The following is a 19,723-nucleotide window of genomic DNA, read 5'->3' as shown; positions in this document are numbered from 1 at the left end:
ATGTATGTGTCTGTTTGTGTTTCTATCGACCTGCCGGCACTTTCGTATGGTAAGTCACATCATCTTTGTTTTTAAATATAATTCCTTCTTTTAGTTAGATCGTGGCATACATTTCTTTTTTCTGCAGTTTGGATCAGTACCCCTTCATTAGTTACTCAACCTACCCAACTAATCTTCAGCATTCTCCTGTAGCACCACATCAAAACCTTCTATTCTCTTCTTGTCCACACTGTTTATAGATCACAAGGCTCACTCCAGACAAATACCTTTAGAAAAGAATTCCTAATGTGTAAATTTGTATTCAATGTTAACAAATCTCCCTTTTTAGAAATGTTTGTTTTGCTATTGCCATTCACATTTTATATCCTCTCAATTTCTGCAAACATCAGTTAATTTGCTGCCCAAATAGCACAATTCATCTATTAGCTTCAGTCCCTCATTTCCTACTCTACTTCCGTCAGCATTTCCTGATTCTATCTGACTACTTCATTACACTTGTTTTACTTTTGTTGATGTTCATTTTATAACTTGTTTTCAATCCATTATCCTTTCCATTCAGCTACTCTTCCAAGTCCTTTGCCATTTAAAATTATATAATCACAAACTGAATGAAATAAGCCTATTTAAATATCTCTTTTTAATCAAATTATTGGTATCAACCTGATTCAATTTAAGGTGACTTACCAAAAGCGCTGGCAGGTCGATAGACACACAAACAAACACAAACATACACACAAAATTCAAGCTTTCGCAACAAACTGTTGCCTCATCAGGAAACAGGGAAGGAGAGGGAAAGACGAAAGGAAGTGGGTTTTAAGGGAGAGGGTAAGGAGTCATTCCAATCCCGGGAGCGGAAAGACTTACCTTAGGGGGAAAAAAGGACAGGTATACACTCGCACACACACACATATCCATCCACACATACAGACACAAGCAGACATATTTAAAGACAAAGAGTTTGGGCAGAGATGTCAGTCGAGGCAGAAGTGTAGAGGCAAAGAAGTTGTTGAAAGACAGGTGAGGTATGAGTGGCGGCAACTTGAAATTAGCGGAGATTGAGGCCTGGCGGATAACGAGAAGAGAGGATATACTGAAGGGCAAGTTCCCATCTCCGGAGTTCGGATAGGTTGGTGTTTGTGGGAAGTATCCAGATAACCCGGACGGTGTAACACTGTGCCAAGATGTGCTGGCTGTGCACCAAGGCATGTTTAGCCACAGGGTGATCCTCATTACCAACAAACACTGTCTGCCTGTGTCCATTCATGCGAATGGACAGTTTTGATGTTCCAAGAGTGAAGGTCCGTTGAGATCTGTAGCAGATCGCAAAATCGTCCACAATGAGGGAGCTAGAGACATTGAGAAGGAGACAGTCCATAATTGGATTTCTGGCAATGGCGAACAGTACAACACTTAGCACAGAGCCCTGGGGTACCCCGTTTTCTTGGGAGAAAGTACGGGAGAAAGTAGTGTTCACACGCACTTTAAACGTGCGCTCTGCCATAAATTCACGAAGAAAAAGGGACAGCCGACCTCGAAAGCCCCAAGAGAACAGTGTGCGGAGGATGCCTGTTCTCCAACAGGTATCATACGCTCTCTCCAGATCAAAAAATATTGCTACGGTTTGGCGTTTCCTGAGAAAATTGTTCATGATATAAGTGGAGAGAGCAACAAAATTGTCAACGACAGAATGATGCTTTCGGAAACCGCATTGGGCAAGTGTTAAGAGACTTCGGGACTCCAACCACCAGGCTAAACGGCAATTCACCATACTCTCCAAAACCTTACACACACTACTCGTAAGAGAAATGGGGCGATAGCTAGAGGAGAGATGTTTGTCCTTTCCAGGTTTAGGAGCAGGAATGATGATAGCTTCCCGCCATCTTCTGGGAAAAGTACTGTCGGTCCAAATTATAAAAGCGAAGGAGGTAGCGCAGACTATGGTATGATAAATGCAGGAACCTTTGGATGTGGATACCATCCGGTCCTGGGGCGGAAGAGCGAGAAGAAGAGAGTGCATGTTGGAGTTCCCACACAGAGAAAATAGTATTATAGCTTCCATGATTTTGAGAGGAGAAAGCAAGAGGTTGCACTTCCACTGCACGTTTCTTCGGGAGAAAAGCTGGCAGGTAATTTGAAGAGCTTGAAATTTCAGCAAAATGTTGACCAATGAGTTAGAAATTGCGACAGGGTCCACTAAGGTATCATGCATGACAGTAAGCCCGGGGAGAAACTAGGCACGCCAGATAACCGTCGAATCCAACTCCAAACTTCCGAGGAGGGAGTGAAGGTGTTAAATGAGCTAGTAAAGAAGTCCCAGCTTGCCTTCTTGCTATCGTGGATGATGCGACGGCATCACGCACGTAACTGCTTATAGCAGATACAGTTGGCCAAAGTAGGATGGTGGCGGAAAACGCGAAGAGCATGTCGCCGCTCACGTATTGCGTCACGGCATGCCTCATTCCACCAAGGACCTGGGGGGTGCCGGGGCAAATCAGAGGTGCGAGATATTGAACGTTCCGCAGCTGTAAGAATAACTTCTGTAATATGAGTGACCTCATTGTTGACGCTAGGAAAGCGACTGTCATCGAATGTCGCTAGACATGAAAAAAGTGTCCAATCAGCTTGGGCAAACTTCCCGCGTCTCGGGCACATATACGGCAGTTGTGGCTGCAATCTAAGGACATATGGAAAGTGGTCACTTGATTGTGTATCAGCAAGAGCAAACCATTCAAAACGCCAAGCTAGCGGAACAGTACCGACCGAAAGGTCCAAATGAGAGAAATTTGTTGTGGAGGCAGACAAAAATGTAGGGTCCCCAGTGGTGAGGCAAACAAGATCCGCTTGGTGGAAGACGTCTATCAACAGTGAGCCACGCGGACAAGGACGCAAAGATCCCCAAAGCGGGTGGTGGGCATTGAAGTCCCAAACCAGCAAATAGGGGGGCAGTAGCTGACCAAGAAGATGAAGGAGACCAGCTCTTGCCATTTGTGTGGATTATGGAATGTATACAGTACAAAGAGAGAAGGTGTATCCAGAAAAGGAAAGACGGACAGCAACAGCTTGGAAGGAACTGTTTAAGGCAATTGGGTGATAATGAACAGTATCATGGAGAAGAATCACGAGTCCTCCATGTGCTGGAGTGCCATCAATAGAGGGGAGATCAAACGTACTGACTGAAAATGAGGAAAAACAAAGCGATTGTGGGGACGCAGGTTTGTTTCCTGAAGACAGAAGATGACCGGCCAGTAGGATCGTAAGAGGAGAGACAATTCATCCCGATTGGTGCAAATGCCGCGGATATTCCAATTGATAATGGACATAGGGTGGACAGAAATGGGAAGAATTGGGCCAAGGTTGCCTGCAACTCAACGACTGCTCGGAGCCGGCGGCTGACAGTGTGGAACAACATTCAGCCGAAGGCAGAAGATCCTGATCCACTGGTTGTTAGGGAGCTGTTCGCTGCCACCAGCGATTGGACGGTTGATCGGCCAATAGCTGTGCGCCTTGGCAACACAGAAGATGGCCGAGGGCGGTTACCACCAGGTGGTGCTGTAGATGAGACACGCCATGGCGGAGAAGGAAAGGAATTGGGTTTCTTATTAGCCTTCTTGGAAACAGGGTGTTGAGATGAGGGAGGAATCGATGGTTGTGAAGTCAGGATACATAAAAAATCTTCACGAGTAGGCTCTTTTTTGGAAGTCCAGGTGTCTGATTTTGGGCCTCGTGATTTAGCAGAACCCGATGAAGGGTGAGCCATAGAGTGAGCAGGTGATAGTGGGGAGGTTGAACGGGCGATCTTTGTGCTGGTCGATCTGAAGACTGTGGCATTAAAGGTGAGATCACAAGTCTGCCTGGCTGCCTCCTCTGTAGGCCGAGGAGTGGCAAGGGCAGTGCTGTAGTTACCTGCATGAGGCACAGTAGGCTTTCGACTGGCGAATAGCTTTCAAGCAGTAAAGGTCGAAACCTTTTCTGTCACTCTGATTTCCTGAATGAGCAGTTCGTCTTTGAAAATGGGGCAATCTCTAGAGGAAGCAGCGTGGTCACCCATACAGTTGATGCAACGAGGGGATGGAGGTGGACAAGCACCCTCATGGCCATCCTTGCCACAAGTAACGCATTTGGTCGGATTGGAACATGACTGGCTGGTATGACTGAACCGCTGACACTGATAGCAATGCGCAGGGTTTGGGATGTAAGGGCGAACAGAAATTATCTCATAGCCGGCTTTTATGTTCGATGGAAGTTGAACTCTGTCAAATGTCAAGAAGACAGTACGGGTTGGAACCCTTTTCATGACTCGATGAACAGCCGTTACGCCCTGGTCAGACAGGTAGTTTTGAATTTCCTCGTCAGACAATCCGTCGAGGGAGTGTGTATAAACCACCCCACGTGATGATTTTAAAGTGCGGTGCGCTTCCATCCCAATAGGAAAGGTTTGTAGCAGTGAAGTACGCAGCAATTTTTGTGCCTGTATGGCACTGACTGTTTCTAACAACAAGTTGCCATTTCGTAATCGGGAACAAGACTTTACAGGACCTGCCATTGTGTTGACACCTTTCTGAATAATGAAAGGGTTGACTGTGGAAAAATCTTGACCTTCGACCAACTGAGAAACAAGGAACTGTGGCACTGATTGAAGAACTGTCCGTGGCTGAGACTAATTTAACTTTCGCTTGTGAGCAGACATAGTAGATGATGAGGAAACCATTGCGGAAGTATCCCCCATGATTACCGGCGTCTCCGATGGCGTGCTCCTTCCTTGTGGGGGCCCTCTATGAGGGCACTCCCGCCTTAGGTGATTTTTCACACCTCAGGTCAAACCTCCAGAGAAACAGACGGAGGGACTAATCGGCACTTTCGGAGGGTACCAGCTCAGGTAACCACCCCTCCCTGGGCCTGGCCATTACCAGGGGGTACGTACGTGTCCTACCTGTCTACCTCGGGCAGGGAATTACGCGTTATCCCATCACCGGCTACGAGTGGGAATGAGTGGGTCGGCCTTCGGACATGCACAGGGAGGAAAAAAGAGAAAGGAAAGGAAAGAAGAGGAGTCTCAAACGCCGCAGCGGAGAAGAGGGTAAAGAGAAGAGGTAAGGAAAAGAGAAGGACAAAGGAAGGACAGACTTGCCAGGAGAGAAAGCGAAGAAGAGAGACTATTTTACAGTTTCAAGCGTCTGTTTCCGGACGTAGGCACTAAACATACTCCCAGAGGAGAAGAAGGGGTAGGGAAGAGGCGGAGGTGACGGGGGAGGGGGGAGGGTGGAGGTTGGGGGGGGGGGGGGGGGGGGAAGATGTGGAAAAGGAAGGTATGCAGCCTGGAAAAGAAAGAGGGCCACACTAGCTCGAGGTCCCGTGCTCACTACGCATGTATCCACAAAAGAGTTGTCAACCCCCTGGGGGGGAATAGTGATTTTGTTATTCATGAAAATCTTTACCACAAATACTGCATTCAGAATAATATAGCAGACTGGAACTCTACTCAATGATGATATTGTTTAAATTCACAGTATAAGCAATAAAGAGAAGAAGGTAAGAAATCATTATGTATGGAAATGATCCTACATGGTGCAATGAGAACTGGAGTGAAAACAGAACTCATTTAGACACTATTTCTTTCATCTGCTTCCCAGAAACACAAATGTTCCCCCACAACTGTAGGATATAAATAGGGTTCCCCAAGTGAAATTCACTGATATTTCCAGACGAGTTTTAGCATTTTTCCCTGACAAATTTTGAGATCTCAAGGGTAAGTAAAGATGTAAATTGGAAATCCATCTTTGCACCTACAGTACAAAAAACAATAATGTTGAATGAGAAAATATCCCAATAAAACTTGCAAGCAGACTGTTTCCTACTGTGAGCAAAAATCTTACATTATCTAAATAAAATCTGCAAGCACACAGCGTTTCCTAATGTGAGCAAAAATCTTACGTGCTAACATCAATATATTTTTTAATTAACTGTTTTTAGGTGGAGAAAGCAAGCCAATTGGTATGTGTGTTTCATTAAGACCACTGATATTATTTTATTTCAATACAACAACACACATTTGACAGCAAAAATACATATTTCCTTGTAGTCACAAGACAGATTTAAAATACTTTCAATAATTTCAGAAATAACTTCAGAGAGAAATTGGCCTCTTGAATAAAATGTATAAGGGAGGGAAGATTTGCGTAAACGAATGATATAGGTGACCACCAGTAAAATGTTGGTTCTGCTACATTCATTATTGTTGGTACAAACCGACAGCGACTGCCACAACTTTCTTCTTATTATCATCCATACTTTCTAATAGTAAACTACTTGTGAAGTGCCAAAATGAACCAGAAAAGATAAAATGTCTATAAAATGCTGCACTGTACAACATATTTGTGAAGAGAGAGCCACAGTTTCTGAAATCCACCGCACATGGCCTCTATCCTGCTGAGGAGCATTGCAGTCCAGGGTCTATGGATAAAACACAAAAACGTGCTTCATAGTGCCACACACAAAGAGGCCCGGCCAGCGAGCATTTCGGTGAGACTAGATCTGATGGGCAGGACCTGCATATTAGTGGGAAACAAAGGGCTTCAGATCAGCAGGCCTGATCTGTTAGATTCCTGCAGAAATGGCCTGCAGTTTCAGTCTGTAGCGGACATCCACTCGTATGGCCAGCTATTCAGGAGTCCCAGGCAGCATGTTGATGAAAAGGGACCGTGGTGATCAATGCAACAGATAACTTGTGCAAATATTTAGAGAATCAATATCAATATAATGAGGATAGGTAGCAACTCCAAATAAAGATGATTGCTGAGCTTCAAACAAGCACACAGAAAAGACAATCACACTCTCACAACTAAACTTTTGGCGATGGCCTTTACATTCACACAACCACTCAGACACAACTCATCTCTAGCCGCTGCATCTACAGTGTGAGAATCAGATCCAAACAAATGACTCCTCACACCTCCCTGCCTCTCTGGTGGCAAGAAGTGGTGGCAGCACTGACTGAAAGCTTAGGGGTGTGGTAGGAAGGGGAGAAGCAGTAGTAATGAGGAAGTAGAGAAAAAGAGCATGTGCTCGGCTGCACCCAACCAGTGACGATGCGCGACATCTCGGTAAACAAATCATTTCATCTACTGAGACAAAGACGAGATTTCTCCTTTTTTTTCCAAATTACCCTGATTTCTCTGACACGTTTGAAATTCCCTGATATTCCTTGATTTCCAGAACCTGTGGCAACCCTGAAAAATGAAGAGCAATACTGCATCACTTGTAAGTAGTTGTTTTAATCACTCGTGCCCAGGTATTTATTTATTTATTTTAAAAAATACTTTCAGCTATACAAAGGCCTCATCCAGAAACCATATTTTATTTTATTTGTGTTGATGAATTAATTTGGTAAGTGCCGATTAACTTTCTTCAAATCTTTTAATATGTATGTTCAAATTAATTGTGAGATGCTAAATAATAGTTTTCAGTTACTGGGTCATAAACACACACACTGTTTACTACTTCTTGAAACCCACATGCTGGCTGAAGTATTTTTAACAGTTCCAAGCACAAATTTTTGTGCAATTAATTTATTTCTGTATCACATTAGTCTTTTACTCTGATTTAAAGAAGAGTTTTGGACTATGTGTGACATTGTTTAAACTGTCAAACAATGGAAACTACAGGCTGAAATATCAACAATATTAGGAAAAGAACAGATTGCTACTTACCATAAAGACAACACATTGACTTGCAGACTGACAAAACGAAAAGACTGTTACACATAGCTTTCGGTCAAAGTCTTCTTCAGAAAGGCAAGCAAGCAAGCTAGCAAACACACACACACACACACACACACACACACACACACACACACACACACACACACACACACAAAAAACCACTACCTCTGGTCACTGATCCCGGACTCAGTGGCCAGAGACGTGTTTGTGCAAGTTGGGCTTGTGTGTGTGTGTGTGTGTGTGTGTGTGTGTGTGTGTGTGTGTGTGTGTGTGTGTTTTCTACCTTTTGGGCAAAAGACTTAAATGAATAGCAGCCTTTTTGTTCTGTCTGTCTTCAACTCAACATCTCCTCTATGTCAGAGAATTCTAAATATGCTGCAAGGCTTGGTACAATACTGAGTGCTGCGTTAGCAATCACGTGACATTTGAATTGCACAATATGACTGGAATTATGCAAGAACTATGAAGTAACAACAAAAACTAGCTATAGCTTCAATAAAATTTAACTATTTTGTGAAGCACAAGGAGAAATAGCATTTCATCCTACTGGTGCACAAACTTGTGAGGTATTTGAACAAATTTTCATTAAGAGTTCTCAAACTATATTAATGGATATATAAACCTCTAAGGCAATTTTTAAGTAAAACTAATAATCACAGGTGAAAACGCAGTCATAATATTACTTGACTTTGTACACAGTACAATATTTCATATGTTTATCAGAGAGCAGTGAACATTTCAGTCCCTGTAAACCTCTTGGGTAAAAAAGTTACTAGCTTTTAATTAGCTTTAGAACTGCAAGGAAATATTCAGGTGAAAGGAGAAAGAAAACTGATTTCAAATTAAGTGTCTAATAAACAAAATATATCATATTAAACTTACTCTAACTGACATCATGAGAATAAATTACAGCTGCAAGATATGATGTGGAGACAGTAATGGACAAATGTCACTAAATTGTGGGACTAGTGAAAGATTCACAATTAGACTGAATCTAATATTAATTTATTAGTTGCTGTTTTTACTTATGATGTGTACCATAGAACAGGTTATTCCAATGCTGCCCTATTATAGAGTGCAGGCTCCCTTCAGCTATGCAACCATGGACCAGTCAGCTATGCAACCTGGGGATCCTCAAGGCACACATTCTGCGCATACACGAGCCTCTCAGCCACCTCCGGCAGCGGATTCTCGACCAGTGCCATACATTCGCGTTAACTCCATCCTGACTGCCACACCGTACACACATCATCTGTTTGTCCATCCCCGCCTTTGGGCTGGTTGGTTGGTTTTGGGATTTGATAGGGGCTAAACATTGAGGTCATCAGTCCCCTGTTCCAAACAGACATATTTGTAAAAGGCCTATACAGTAAAAGCATAACTCTGTACCCAGAGGGAGAGTACACCAAGGGGTACAGAGCTAAAATGAACACTGCAATAACACAAAATAGAGGACACTCAAAAGGAGCAGAGCAAAGAGTTGACTAGAGTAAAACAGACTACAGTGGTTGATGGATCAGGTAAAAGGTCAACCACTCAACTAGAAATGAAGAACCTCCAGCTGGAAAGCATTTATAGAGGTACCAACACATAAAAGACACTATTTTGGTAACCACATCACAATTAAAGGTCGCTGGAGTGGGTGTAGCCTGAGAAATCATGCGAGAGCGCCCACACTAGAGCGAGTGATAAAACCCAGCTGCACGGATAACACGTAAAACTGAGTCAGCTATAGAGGCATCGTCACCTAGAATTAAAGGAAGTACAGATGGTAAATTAAAGGACTGCCGCAAGGGGGCTAAAAGGGGACAGTCCATCAGAAGATGGACCACTGTCAGCCCTGCATCACAGTGACACTTGGGCGGGTTCTCACGGCGAAGGAGATAGCTGTGGGTCAACCACGTATGTCCAATTCGGAGACGGCAGAGAACAACTGAGACCCTACGCGTGCTCCTCAAGGATGAGTTCCATACGGCCGTGGACGACTTTACCATGAGGAGCTTATTTGGCGTGTTCAAGACAGACCATTCAGAGCTCAAGACATCGCGGACCTTGCAATGTAGGCCTGACCGGAGGTCTCTTTCCACGAGACCACACTCCAGGGGTGGCGAAGTGGTGGCCTGCTTGGCCAACCGATTGACACATTCGTTTCCTGGAATGCCGATGTGGCCCGGGGTCCACACAAACGTCACTGAAAGACCACACTCGGCGAGAGCAAAAAAAAGCATCTTGAATACCGCACACCAAAGGGTCCCGAGAAAAACACTGGTCAAGTGCTTGCAATCCACTCAGGGAGTCACTGCATATGACAAATGACTCCGCAGGGCAGGAGGAAAGGTGGGCAAGTGCACGATAAAGAGCAACCAGCTCCGCAGTGAAAACACTGCTCCCACAAGGCAGGGTATGCTGCTCAACGTAGTCGCCGTGGATGAGAGCAAAGTCAGCGTGTCCATCAACCACAGAACCATCGGTGTAGACCACATCAGCATCACAAAACGAGGCAAGAAGAGCCATGAATTGTTGACGAAGACTGGCAGGTGGAACGGAGGACTTGGAGTCACAGGACAAATCCAAGCAATGCCGCAAGCAAGGGAGGGACCAAGGAGGGGTAGGAGAAGAGGGCCGGAAGGATGGAGGAAGGGTAAAGGACTCGAGTGACGAAAGAAGGGAATGAACGTGGACAGCGATCGGGAGACCCGACCTAGGCCGCCGTCGTGGGGAGGGGAGAGCAGAAGATGGAAAAAGGAGCCTGCGGTTTGGGTGGTTGGGCGAGGCATGGACGCGGCCGATGTATGACGCAAGCAACTGTTGTCGGCGGAATCGTAGAGGAGGGATTCCAGCTTCTACAAGAAGGCTAGTCACCGGACTAGTGCAGAAGGCACCTGTCGCCAGTCTGACGCCACAATGGAGAATTGTGTCGAGGCTCTGCAACGTTGAAGGTGCAGCTGAGTAATCGAGACGGGACGGGACGGGACTGGACTGGACTAAGGCCTTATAGAGCTGTAGGAGGGTTGTTCGTGCAGCCCCTCAAATGGTGTGGCTGAGGCACTGAAGGATGTTGAGGTGCCGCTAGGACCATTGTTTAAGCTCGCGAAGATGAGGTGTCGAAGTGAGCTGAGCATCAAACAGCATGCCAAGAAAGTGATGCGTCTCCTCAATACGAAGGAGTTCATTGGCAAGGTAGAGCTCTGGATGGAGGTGGACCGTTCGACAATGACAGAAATGCATCACTCGGGTCTTAGAGGCCGAGAACTGAAAACCATGGTTGGATGCCCAAAAATGTGCGAGAACCTATGGTGGCAACATATCGTTCCCAGCAGGCCTGCTTGCTCCGCCGGATTAACTGCCGAGCCCGGGCCTGCAGATGTTTAAAGGCAACCAGATTCTCTAGGGAAGGATGACGCTGGTGTCGTTGGAGGGCTCACCGGCAGTCCCGGATAGCTTCTGCAATCTCTGGTGTCCACGAAGGGACTGGCTTACGCCTTAGGGTACTTGAAGAACAGGGGACAGTTGCCTCGGCAGCAGAAACAATGGCCATAGTGACCTCGTCCACTGCCAAATCAATGTCACCAGGAAGCAGAACAATGGCCATAGTAGCTGAGGTGTAGGCTGCTCAATCAGCTCCACGAAGAGATCATCGTGGCAGCTGGTCAGGGGGTTGGGATTGAAGAAGAGAAACCAGGATAGGAAAGTGGTCGCTACCACAGAGGTCGTCGTGGACCCTCCAACTGGAGTATGGAAAAAGACCTGGGCTACTAAGAGAGAGGTCAATGGCCGAGTATGTGCTGTGAGTCAAGCTAAAATATATGGGAGCACCAGTGTTAAGGAGGCAAATGTCCTGCTGTGCCAAGAGAGCCTCAACGTTCCTACCCCTGCCTTTGGGTGGCTGGATGCATGTAGACAAGCATTTTGCCAACTATAGGGAACATTGCAGAACCTATTTAAGATTTTTAAAATCAAATTTTTAGCATTAAACTTCCTGCCAGGCTAAAACTGTGTACCAGACCAGGGCTCACACCTGAGGCCTATGCCTTTTGCAGAAAACGCTCTATCGACTATATTCAAACATGAACTGGGGAGACATGGCTTAGCCACAGCCATAGGGTTGTGTTTCGAAGTTTCAGATCAGCTCTGTTGTAGTCAAAATTCATGCTGGAATCTTCAGCACATTTATGGTGTAACAGCTACAGCTATACCACCATAAAGTGTGTGGAAGAGGGTATATCCCACTGTACCTGTTATTAGGGTTCCTTCCTCTTCCACTCATGTACGGAGCACAGGAAGAATGACTGACTGAATGTCACTGTGCATGCAATAATTATTCTATTCTTATCCCCACAATCCCTATGTAAGCGATACATAGGGTGTCCTATTATATTCCTAGAGTAATTAGTTAAAGCCAGTACTTGAAACGTGGTTAATAGATTTTCCATGACAGTTTACATCTATCTTCAAGAGTCTTCCAGTTCAGTTCCTTCAGTGTCACTGTGACATTTGCTCACGGATTAAACAAACCTGTGACCATTCGTGCTGCCCTTCTCTGTATACGTTCAATATCCCTTGTCAGTCCTATCTTGTATGGGTCCCACATACTTGAGCAATATTTTACAACCGTCACACGGGTGATTTGTAAGCAACCTCCTTTGTAGACTGACTGCACTTCCACAGTATTCTACCAATAAATCGAAGTCTACCACCTGCTTTACCCACAACTGAACCTATGAGACCATCCAATTTCATATCCCTATGAAGTGTTACACCCAGGTATTTTTATGAGTTGGCTGATTCTAACAGTGAGGGATTGATATTATAGCAACAGGATACATTTTTTCTTCTTCATTTTGTGAAGTGCACAATTTTACATTTCTGAACATTTAGAGTAATTTGCCAATCTCTGCACTACTTTGAAATCTTATCAAGATCTCACTGAATATTTATGCATCTTCTTTCAGATAGCACTTCATTATAGATAACTGCATCATTTAGAAAAATTCTGATTTTACTATTAATATTGTCTGCAAAGTCATTAATATACAACATGAACAGCAAGGGTCCCAACACATTTCCTTGGGGCACAATGTGTGATGACGGCTCTCCATTCAAGATAACGTGCTGTGTCCTCCCTACCTAAAAGTCCTCAACCCAGTCACAATTTTTACCTGATACAACATATGATTGTACTTTCGACAATAAATGTAGGTGTGGTATCAACTCAAATGCTTTTCAGAAATCAAGAAATACTGTATCTACCTGGTTGCCTTGGTCCAAAGATTTTAGTATGTCGTGTGAGAAAAGTGCGAGTTGGGTTTCACACGATCGATGTTTTTGAAATCCATGTTGGTTAGCATTGAAGAGGTCATTGTGTTCAAGATACCTAATTACATTTGAGCTTAGAATATGTTCTAAGATCCTACAACAAATCGATGTCAAGGACATTGAACAGTAATTTGGTGGATCACTTCTACTAGCGTTGTTGTAGACCGGTGTGACCTGTTATTTTTTCCACGGTTTCTACGATAGTTAGAAGATTCCTGAAAGGGATTCCACTGGGGCCTGGACCTTTGTTCAACTTTTAACGATTTCGGTTGTTTCTCAACACCACTGACACTAATACTTACTTCATTTATGGCACTTCTCCTGGGTTTTCCTCTTTAAAGGAACATTTGAAAATGGAGTTAAGCATTTCAGCTTTTGGTTTGCTATTCTCAATTTCAGTTCCTGTCTCATTCATTAGGGAGTGGACACTAACTTTGGTACATGTTAAACTATACAGATTCTCTCCACCCTCCCCCTCCTTTTTCCTGATTCTGGGTTATTTGTGTGTCGCACAACACCAAATTACAGGCCATATTATGTTTCTTTAATGCAGTGGTTTTCATTGCCTTCTGCATCCTCATACACCCTGATGCCATTGCCCATTGATGAGTTATCTGCCTTTAGGGGCAGTTTCCCACACAAAGGGCAAGAGGGTGGCCTGAATGTCTAACTGCTCTTCCAACCTCACTAAGAAGGCCACTGGCATAATGGGGGTATCTCCTAATACTTTAAGTCTTTGGTTTTTATTCAAAACTGAAGCAGGAACTGAGATTGGACCCAGGATGAAGAATGTATACATCAGTAGTCAAAGATGTTACCCTAAGACCACGGGAGCCTGTAGTAATATCAACTGAATACCTATTTCAAACCTTGTTGACAACTCTGCTCCTGCTATGCTGCACAGTCTTCATTTCGTAAAGTCCTTTATGCAGTATCAATAAATCTTACAACATGGAGTGCATGCACAATTCAGCTCTTGGCAGGAAAAAGCCAAGTACAGAACAGAGATCAACAGGCTACATGCGTTTGGGTACACAACTGTAATCATCTACTCACCCACTGTGCTGGGCAGCTCTTCTCGTAGAACTGTCTCTGCTTTATACACAGCTCCTTATCGTCCTTGTTCTCGTCGAGACACTCCCAGTAGCGGTCACGTGAATCCCAGCAGCGCTTTCGATCCTCTCTCGTTGGAAAAGACATTACTGAGAAGAAAAACATTACACATTTTAATCCGAGAGGCCAGTAATGATAGTAGAGTTTTGCAACCACTCTTCATCTAATTAAATTAGTGTTTGCAGTACTTTCATTTAGCGTGATAGTTCAGATAGTCAAATTAAAAAAAAAAAAAAAAAAAAAAAAAAAGATATCTTAACATAAATTAAAGGTGACAGGCAGCAATATTTTGACAAACATAACTACAGATATCATCATCATCATCATCATCATCATCATAACAGCATCAGTATCAACAACAATAATACATACTTCTACTACTTAGGCGAAATTACTGAGAACATTAACAATGACAAACAAAACTCAGGCACTGCCCAAAGCCTTCACGATCATCTGGAATGTTTATAGCAGGAAATCTCTATCCATCAAGCCCAACTATGCAATTATAAAACACACATACACCAAGGATCACACTATGCACCTGAGCAAACTTTAATAGAGGCACCAATTAATTACAAGTTATACGCAACAGATACAAACAATGGAAAATCCAGGATGGAATGTAATAATATTATGAAAAGGAAAGTTGCTACTCACCATATAGCCGAGATGCTGAGTCACAGACAGGCAGAACAAAAAGACTGTCACAAATAAAGCTTCAAGCCATTAAGGCTTTTGTCAACAATAGACGTGTACACACACACACACACACACACACACACACACACACACACAGTTTCAGATGCCTGAGACTGCAGTCATATATGTGAGTTGTGTGTGTGTGTGTGTGTGTGTGTGTGTGTGTGTGTACATCTATTGTTGACAAAGGCCTTCATGGATGAAAGCTTTATTGGTGTCAGTCTTTTTGCTGTGCTGTGCCTATCTGCAACTCAGCATCTCCGCTATATAATGAGCAGCAACTTTCCTTTTCATAATATTGTTACACGACAGACACATATTTACACGTTCCCCTGTCCTTCAGAATAGTCTCCAGCACTGTATATAATCTGTTTCCAGCATTGTGGAAGATGCTGGATATCCTCAGCAGCACAAGTTGTGTTGATAATTTGAATGGATTGATCTGTTGTCCGATGAATTTCTGTAACAGTTCTAAAGGGAATGAGATAAAGTGCTTATCGCTATTTATGAATCAAAGTCACCAGGGCTAAAGTCTGGGGAGTGTGGTGGATGGTACAGCACTTTCTAGCCCACCAATCAAACAAATCAGTCACAACTTGTGCCATAATCGCCTGAGCATTGTCCTGGAAAACAATGAGTGAGTCCTGCAGAAAGTACCGCTGTTTCCTTCTCGAAGCTGGTCACAGGCTGTGCCTTGGAAATGAACAGCTTAGAGAAAAAAGCGACAACATTTTCTGCAGAACCCACCCATCATTTTGCAACACAACAGTCGAGCACATATGGTGCAAGTTGTGACTGTGTCTGGAAAGTGGTTTACCACCTATCACACTACCCAGACGTAAGCCCTTGTGACTTCAATTTCATTCCTAAATAGAAAGAAGCACTTCATGGCACTTGCTCCAGAACTGTTACAGAGACTTATTGGGCATACACGACTCTGCTCAAACTATCAATACAACTGGCACTGCTACGGGTATCCTATGATTTCCACATTGCCAGCAATGGGCTGTCGTAAATTTGTCAGAAACTCTTGCTAGAGGTGTGTGACCATCACAATCACAAAAAGTATACAGAATTTTAAAAAGCTGGATGATGACAGAAAAAGAGATACTAGATCTTCTTTGGACTCATTTATTTTATTCCTCATTACACTTTTCGGGCTATGCCTATCTTCAGATGACAAACTAAAACTAAACTCTGCCCAAACAGGCCATGAAGGCCCAACTGTACTGATCAGTCCCCATGTTATCCTCAGCCCAGATGCATCACTGGATGTGGATGAGGAGGGCCATGTGGTCAGCACACCACTCTCCCTGCCATATGTCAGTTTATGAGACCGAAGCTGCTACTTCACAATAAAGTAGCTCCTTAGTTTGCCTCACAATGGCTGAATGCACCCTGCTTGCCAACAGCATTCGGCAGACCGATCACTCATGCCAGTGCTAGCCCAGCCCGACAGCGATTAATTTCTGTGATCTGATGGGAACTCTATGCATGACAATATGAAGTTCCCACTGAATTTGAAAAGGAGGGATTTCTCAACTTCCTAGATCTCATGATCACTAAAGGAGATTCAAAAATATGGTATGATGTCTTCCATAAGCCAACAGTATCAGATTTGATTATTCCAAATGATTCATGTCATTCAGATGTGCATAAACAAGCCTACTTTGTACCGAAAGATGGAAACTTGAGGTAGGAATATCAACAATGTAGGAAAAGGTAGATTGCTACTTACCTCAAAGAAAATACGTTAAGTTGCAGGCAGATGCAATTAAAAGACACTCACATAAAGTTTTCGGCCACCCAGCATCTCAGGTGGAATGCTTTGTATCTATGTTTTATGGGCTAGAAAAACTAGGCTTGGACAAAGAAACAGTAGAGAGGGAAGTTAGCACAATTATTCAAGTTGGGTTAGCAAATGACTTCGCAGAAACAGCAATCAGGTACTTGGGGAAAAATACTTTAAAAAGTAGAAAGAAACAAAGATGAAAATAAAATAGCAGTCAAACATATTTCACTACCACACATTGGCCCTGTTTCAGAAAAAAACATAGCCAATGCATTTAAAAAATTTAAGATCCAGGTTCGTTTTCAAATAAATAAACTATGGAAGCTACGGCATCACAGTCTACATGTGCCACAGCACAAATTTTGTAATGGAGGAGTCTACAAAATTAAATGTGGATCTTGCAAGAACTTCTACACTGGGCAAACTGAGAGAGTGTTTAAGATAAGGTTCAGAGAACACAGCTACATGAGTAAAAGTAGTATGCTGGGTTATCATTTGAAAGAGCAGAATCACCAACTCACGACAACCGAAAACAGGGTTTCCATACTACACTCTAAACAAAAAGGCTACATTTTAGATATTCTCAAGGACCTTGAAGTCTATACCAAAGGTCGGTCAGCTCCCAACCTTATAATTAACGAGCGAACCTTCGGAAGTTTTTTTTTTTTTAACTGCTTGTGAATAAAAGAAAATAAATAAATAAGCTGTGTTGCTGAACATCTACTACCCTACATCTCCACACAATTCTCCTGAATAAAAAAGAAAAAAAATTATCTACTTTAGTTACATATTTTACTATTTTGTTCTTATAACATTGTAAGGGACTGTAATAAACAGAAATACTTGTCCTGTTATTTTGCATTAATCACATTACGTGCAGATTTCTTCTGTTATCTATTTTACATAAAAAAACTAAGCTGTGTATAAATATATTTAAAAAGATCCTTCTACATATTGTTTTTTCCCCTAATAGGTTGGCATGACTAGCACTTAAAATTTGTAAATATATATTTTATTTCATGTAGGCCGTATCATCCATTATTATGGACAAATATGCAACTAATGATAACAATGAAATAGTAGCACCGCTATACTCATGCCATCTGTTGATAACAGGAACCTGAGACTGTTCCTCTCATTCCACTGTAAGTTTTGCCCATGTTAGCTCATCATACCTCGTTACTACTGCTATTTTGTTTAACTTTATGGTTTTCCTGACAATATGTGATGTACCTGTCAGAGTTACATTTAACACTTACATAAAATGGTATGTATTTTTCTATCAAAAATAATAGTTGTGCAAATACATAGCAACTAAATTGCTTATTAAAGAAACACTTGTTTTATGTACAACACATAATTTTATATTTATTACTGTACTTTTCCCAGGTCATCTGAAGATGGGCAGAGCCTGAAACATTTAATGGGGAATAAAATAAACGTGTCTAAAAAAACATCTAGTACTTGTTTTTCTGTGGATCATCCAGCTTCTTTAAATTCCCTATAGTTTTTAGCAATGGGTTATACACAATTCTGGTGACTACTTTGAAGCACAGTAAAACTTAGCAACATGTATCTGCTTTTTGTAAGTCGTAAATAAATTGTTGTCACAATTAAAGTTCCAGTTTTCATATTATAAATTAAAGTTCCCCCCACTAATAGACAGACTTGTTCACAAGGAAGGATCACTTGTATAATTCACACTAAAGAGCCAAAGAAACTGGTACACCTGACTGATATCTAGAAGTATCAGGGGTCCCATATCACTCCAAGTGCTCACGCGCACACCATTAAAGAGCCTCCACCAGCCTGAACAGTCCTCTGCTGACGCCCAGGGTCCATGGATTCACGAGGTTGTCTCCATACCCACACACGTCCATCTGCTCAATACAATTTGAAAGGCAACATGTTTCTAGTCATCAGCAGTCCAATGTCTGTGTTGACGTGCCCAGGTGAGGCATAAAGCTTGTATTGTGCAGTCATCAATGGTACAACAGTTGGCCTTCAGCTCCAAAAGCCCATAAAATGATGGGTTTGCACGCTGACACTTGTTGATGGCCCAGCACTGAAACTGCAAAAGTTTGCAGAAGAGTTGCACTTCTGTCATGCTGAACGATTCTCTTCTGGAGTCACTAGTCCCATTCTTGCAGGTTCTTTATCCAGCCACAACAATGTTGGAGATTTGATGTTTTACCAGATTCTTGATATTCACGGTGCTCTCGTGACATGGTCATACATGAAAATTCCCACTTCATCACTACCTCGGAGATGCTGTGTCCCATCACTTGAGTGGTGACTGTAACACAGTGTGCAAACTTGCGCTGTCTGTAACACTGCATTCAAACTCACTTAAATCTTGATAACCTACCATTGTAGCAGCAGTGACCAACCTAACAACTGTGCCAGACATTTGTTGTCTTATATAGGCATTGCCTACCACAGCACTTTATTCTGCCTGCTTACATACCTTTGTATGTGAATATGCATGCCTATACCAGCTTCTTTGGGGCTTCAGTGTATAACCTCTAGGTAATGACGAGTATGCAATATATATTCCACATTTAATTGGCATTTGGAGTGACATCTTTTCGCAATGATGGCACCTATCGGCCCGTCTGCTACAGACGAGGTGGTACCTAACGGGAACAGCAGTAAACAGCAACGCAACTCCAGGGAGCAGCGAAGCTCAACCAGAAGAATGGTGGTCTAGTAGCAAAGCACGTGTCTGGAAATCGGGAGGTCGCAGGTTTGAATACTGGTCTGAATACAGATGTTTCAGTTGCCTTTTAATCTAGCATTCATTTCTCAATGTTGTGGAGATTCGCCAGAGACAACACTTGTTTCAGATTCCACATTAAACTGTAAGTTAGGGACATGCAAATGGCCAAAAAGTGGTGTTCAACTGAAGGACTTGTACCAGGTCATTGGGCCACATGATTTTATTATTACCAGAATCTCTCACACCTACACTTCATCTTCTATACATATTATAAATTAAACCACTAACAAATTTTTCTGTCTGTGTGTGAAAGCTAAGTTTGGAAACTACAACAGTGATTTTGATACTGTTTTCATTAATATACAG

At 43.0% G+C, this 19,723-nt stretch overlaps 1 protein-coding gene across 2 annotated transcripts in view; it reads right to left on the bottom strand.

Moving 5' to 3' along the window:
* LOC126425288 (uncharacterized) overlaps positions 1-19,723 on the bottom strand; it is a 390,004-nt gene that overhangs the window by 360,555 nt on the left and 9,726 nt on the right. For both annotated transcript variants that reach the window (XM_050088259.1, XM_050088260.1), the window contains exon 2: positions 14,091-14,236. The gene's annotated coding sequence lies outside the window, so the exon portion shown is untranslated. The remainder of the gene's footprint in view (positions 1-14,090; positions 14,237-19,723) is intronic.

The sequence above is a fragment of the Schistocerca serialis genome, chromosome 10 (assembly GCF_023864345.2).
Source record: "Schistocerca serialis cubense isolate TAMUIC-IGC-003099 chromosome 10, iqSchSeri2.2, whole genome shotgun sequence".
Lineage (NCBI taxonomy): Eukaryota > Metazoa > Arthropoda > Insecta > Orthoptera > Acrididae > Schistocerca > Schistocerca serialis.
This window is presented reverse-complemented; position numbering and strand designations above follow the sequence as displayed.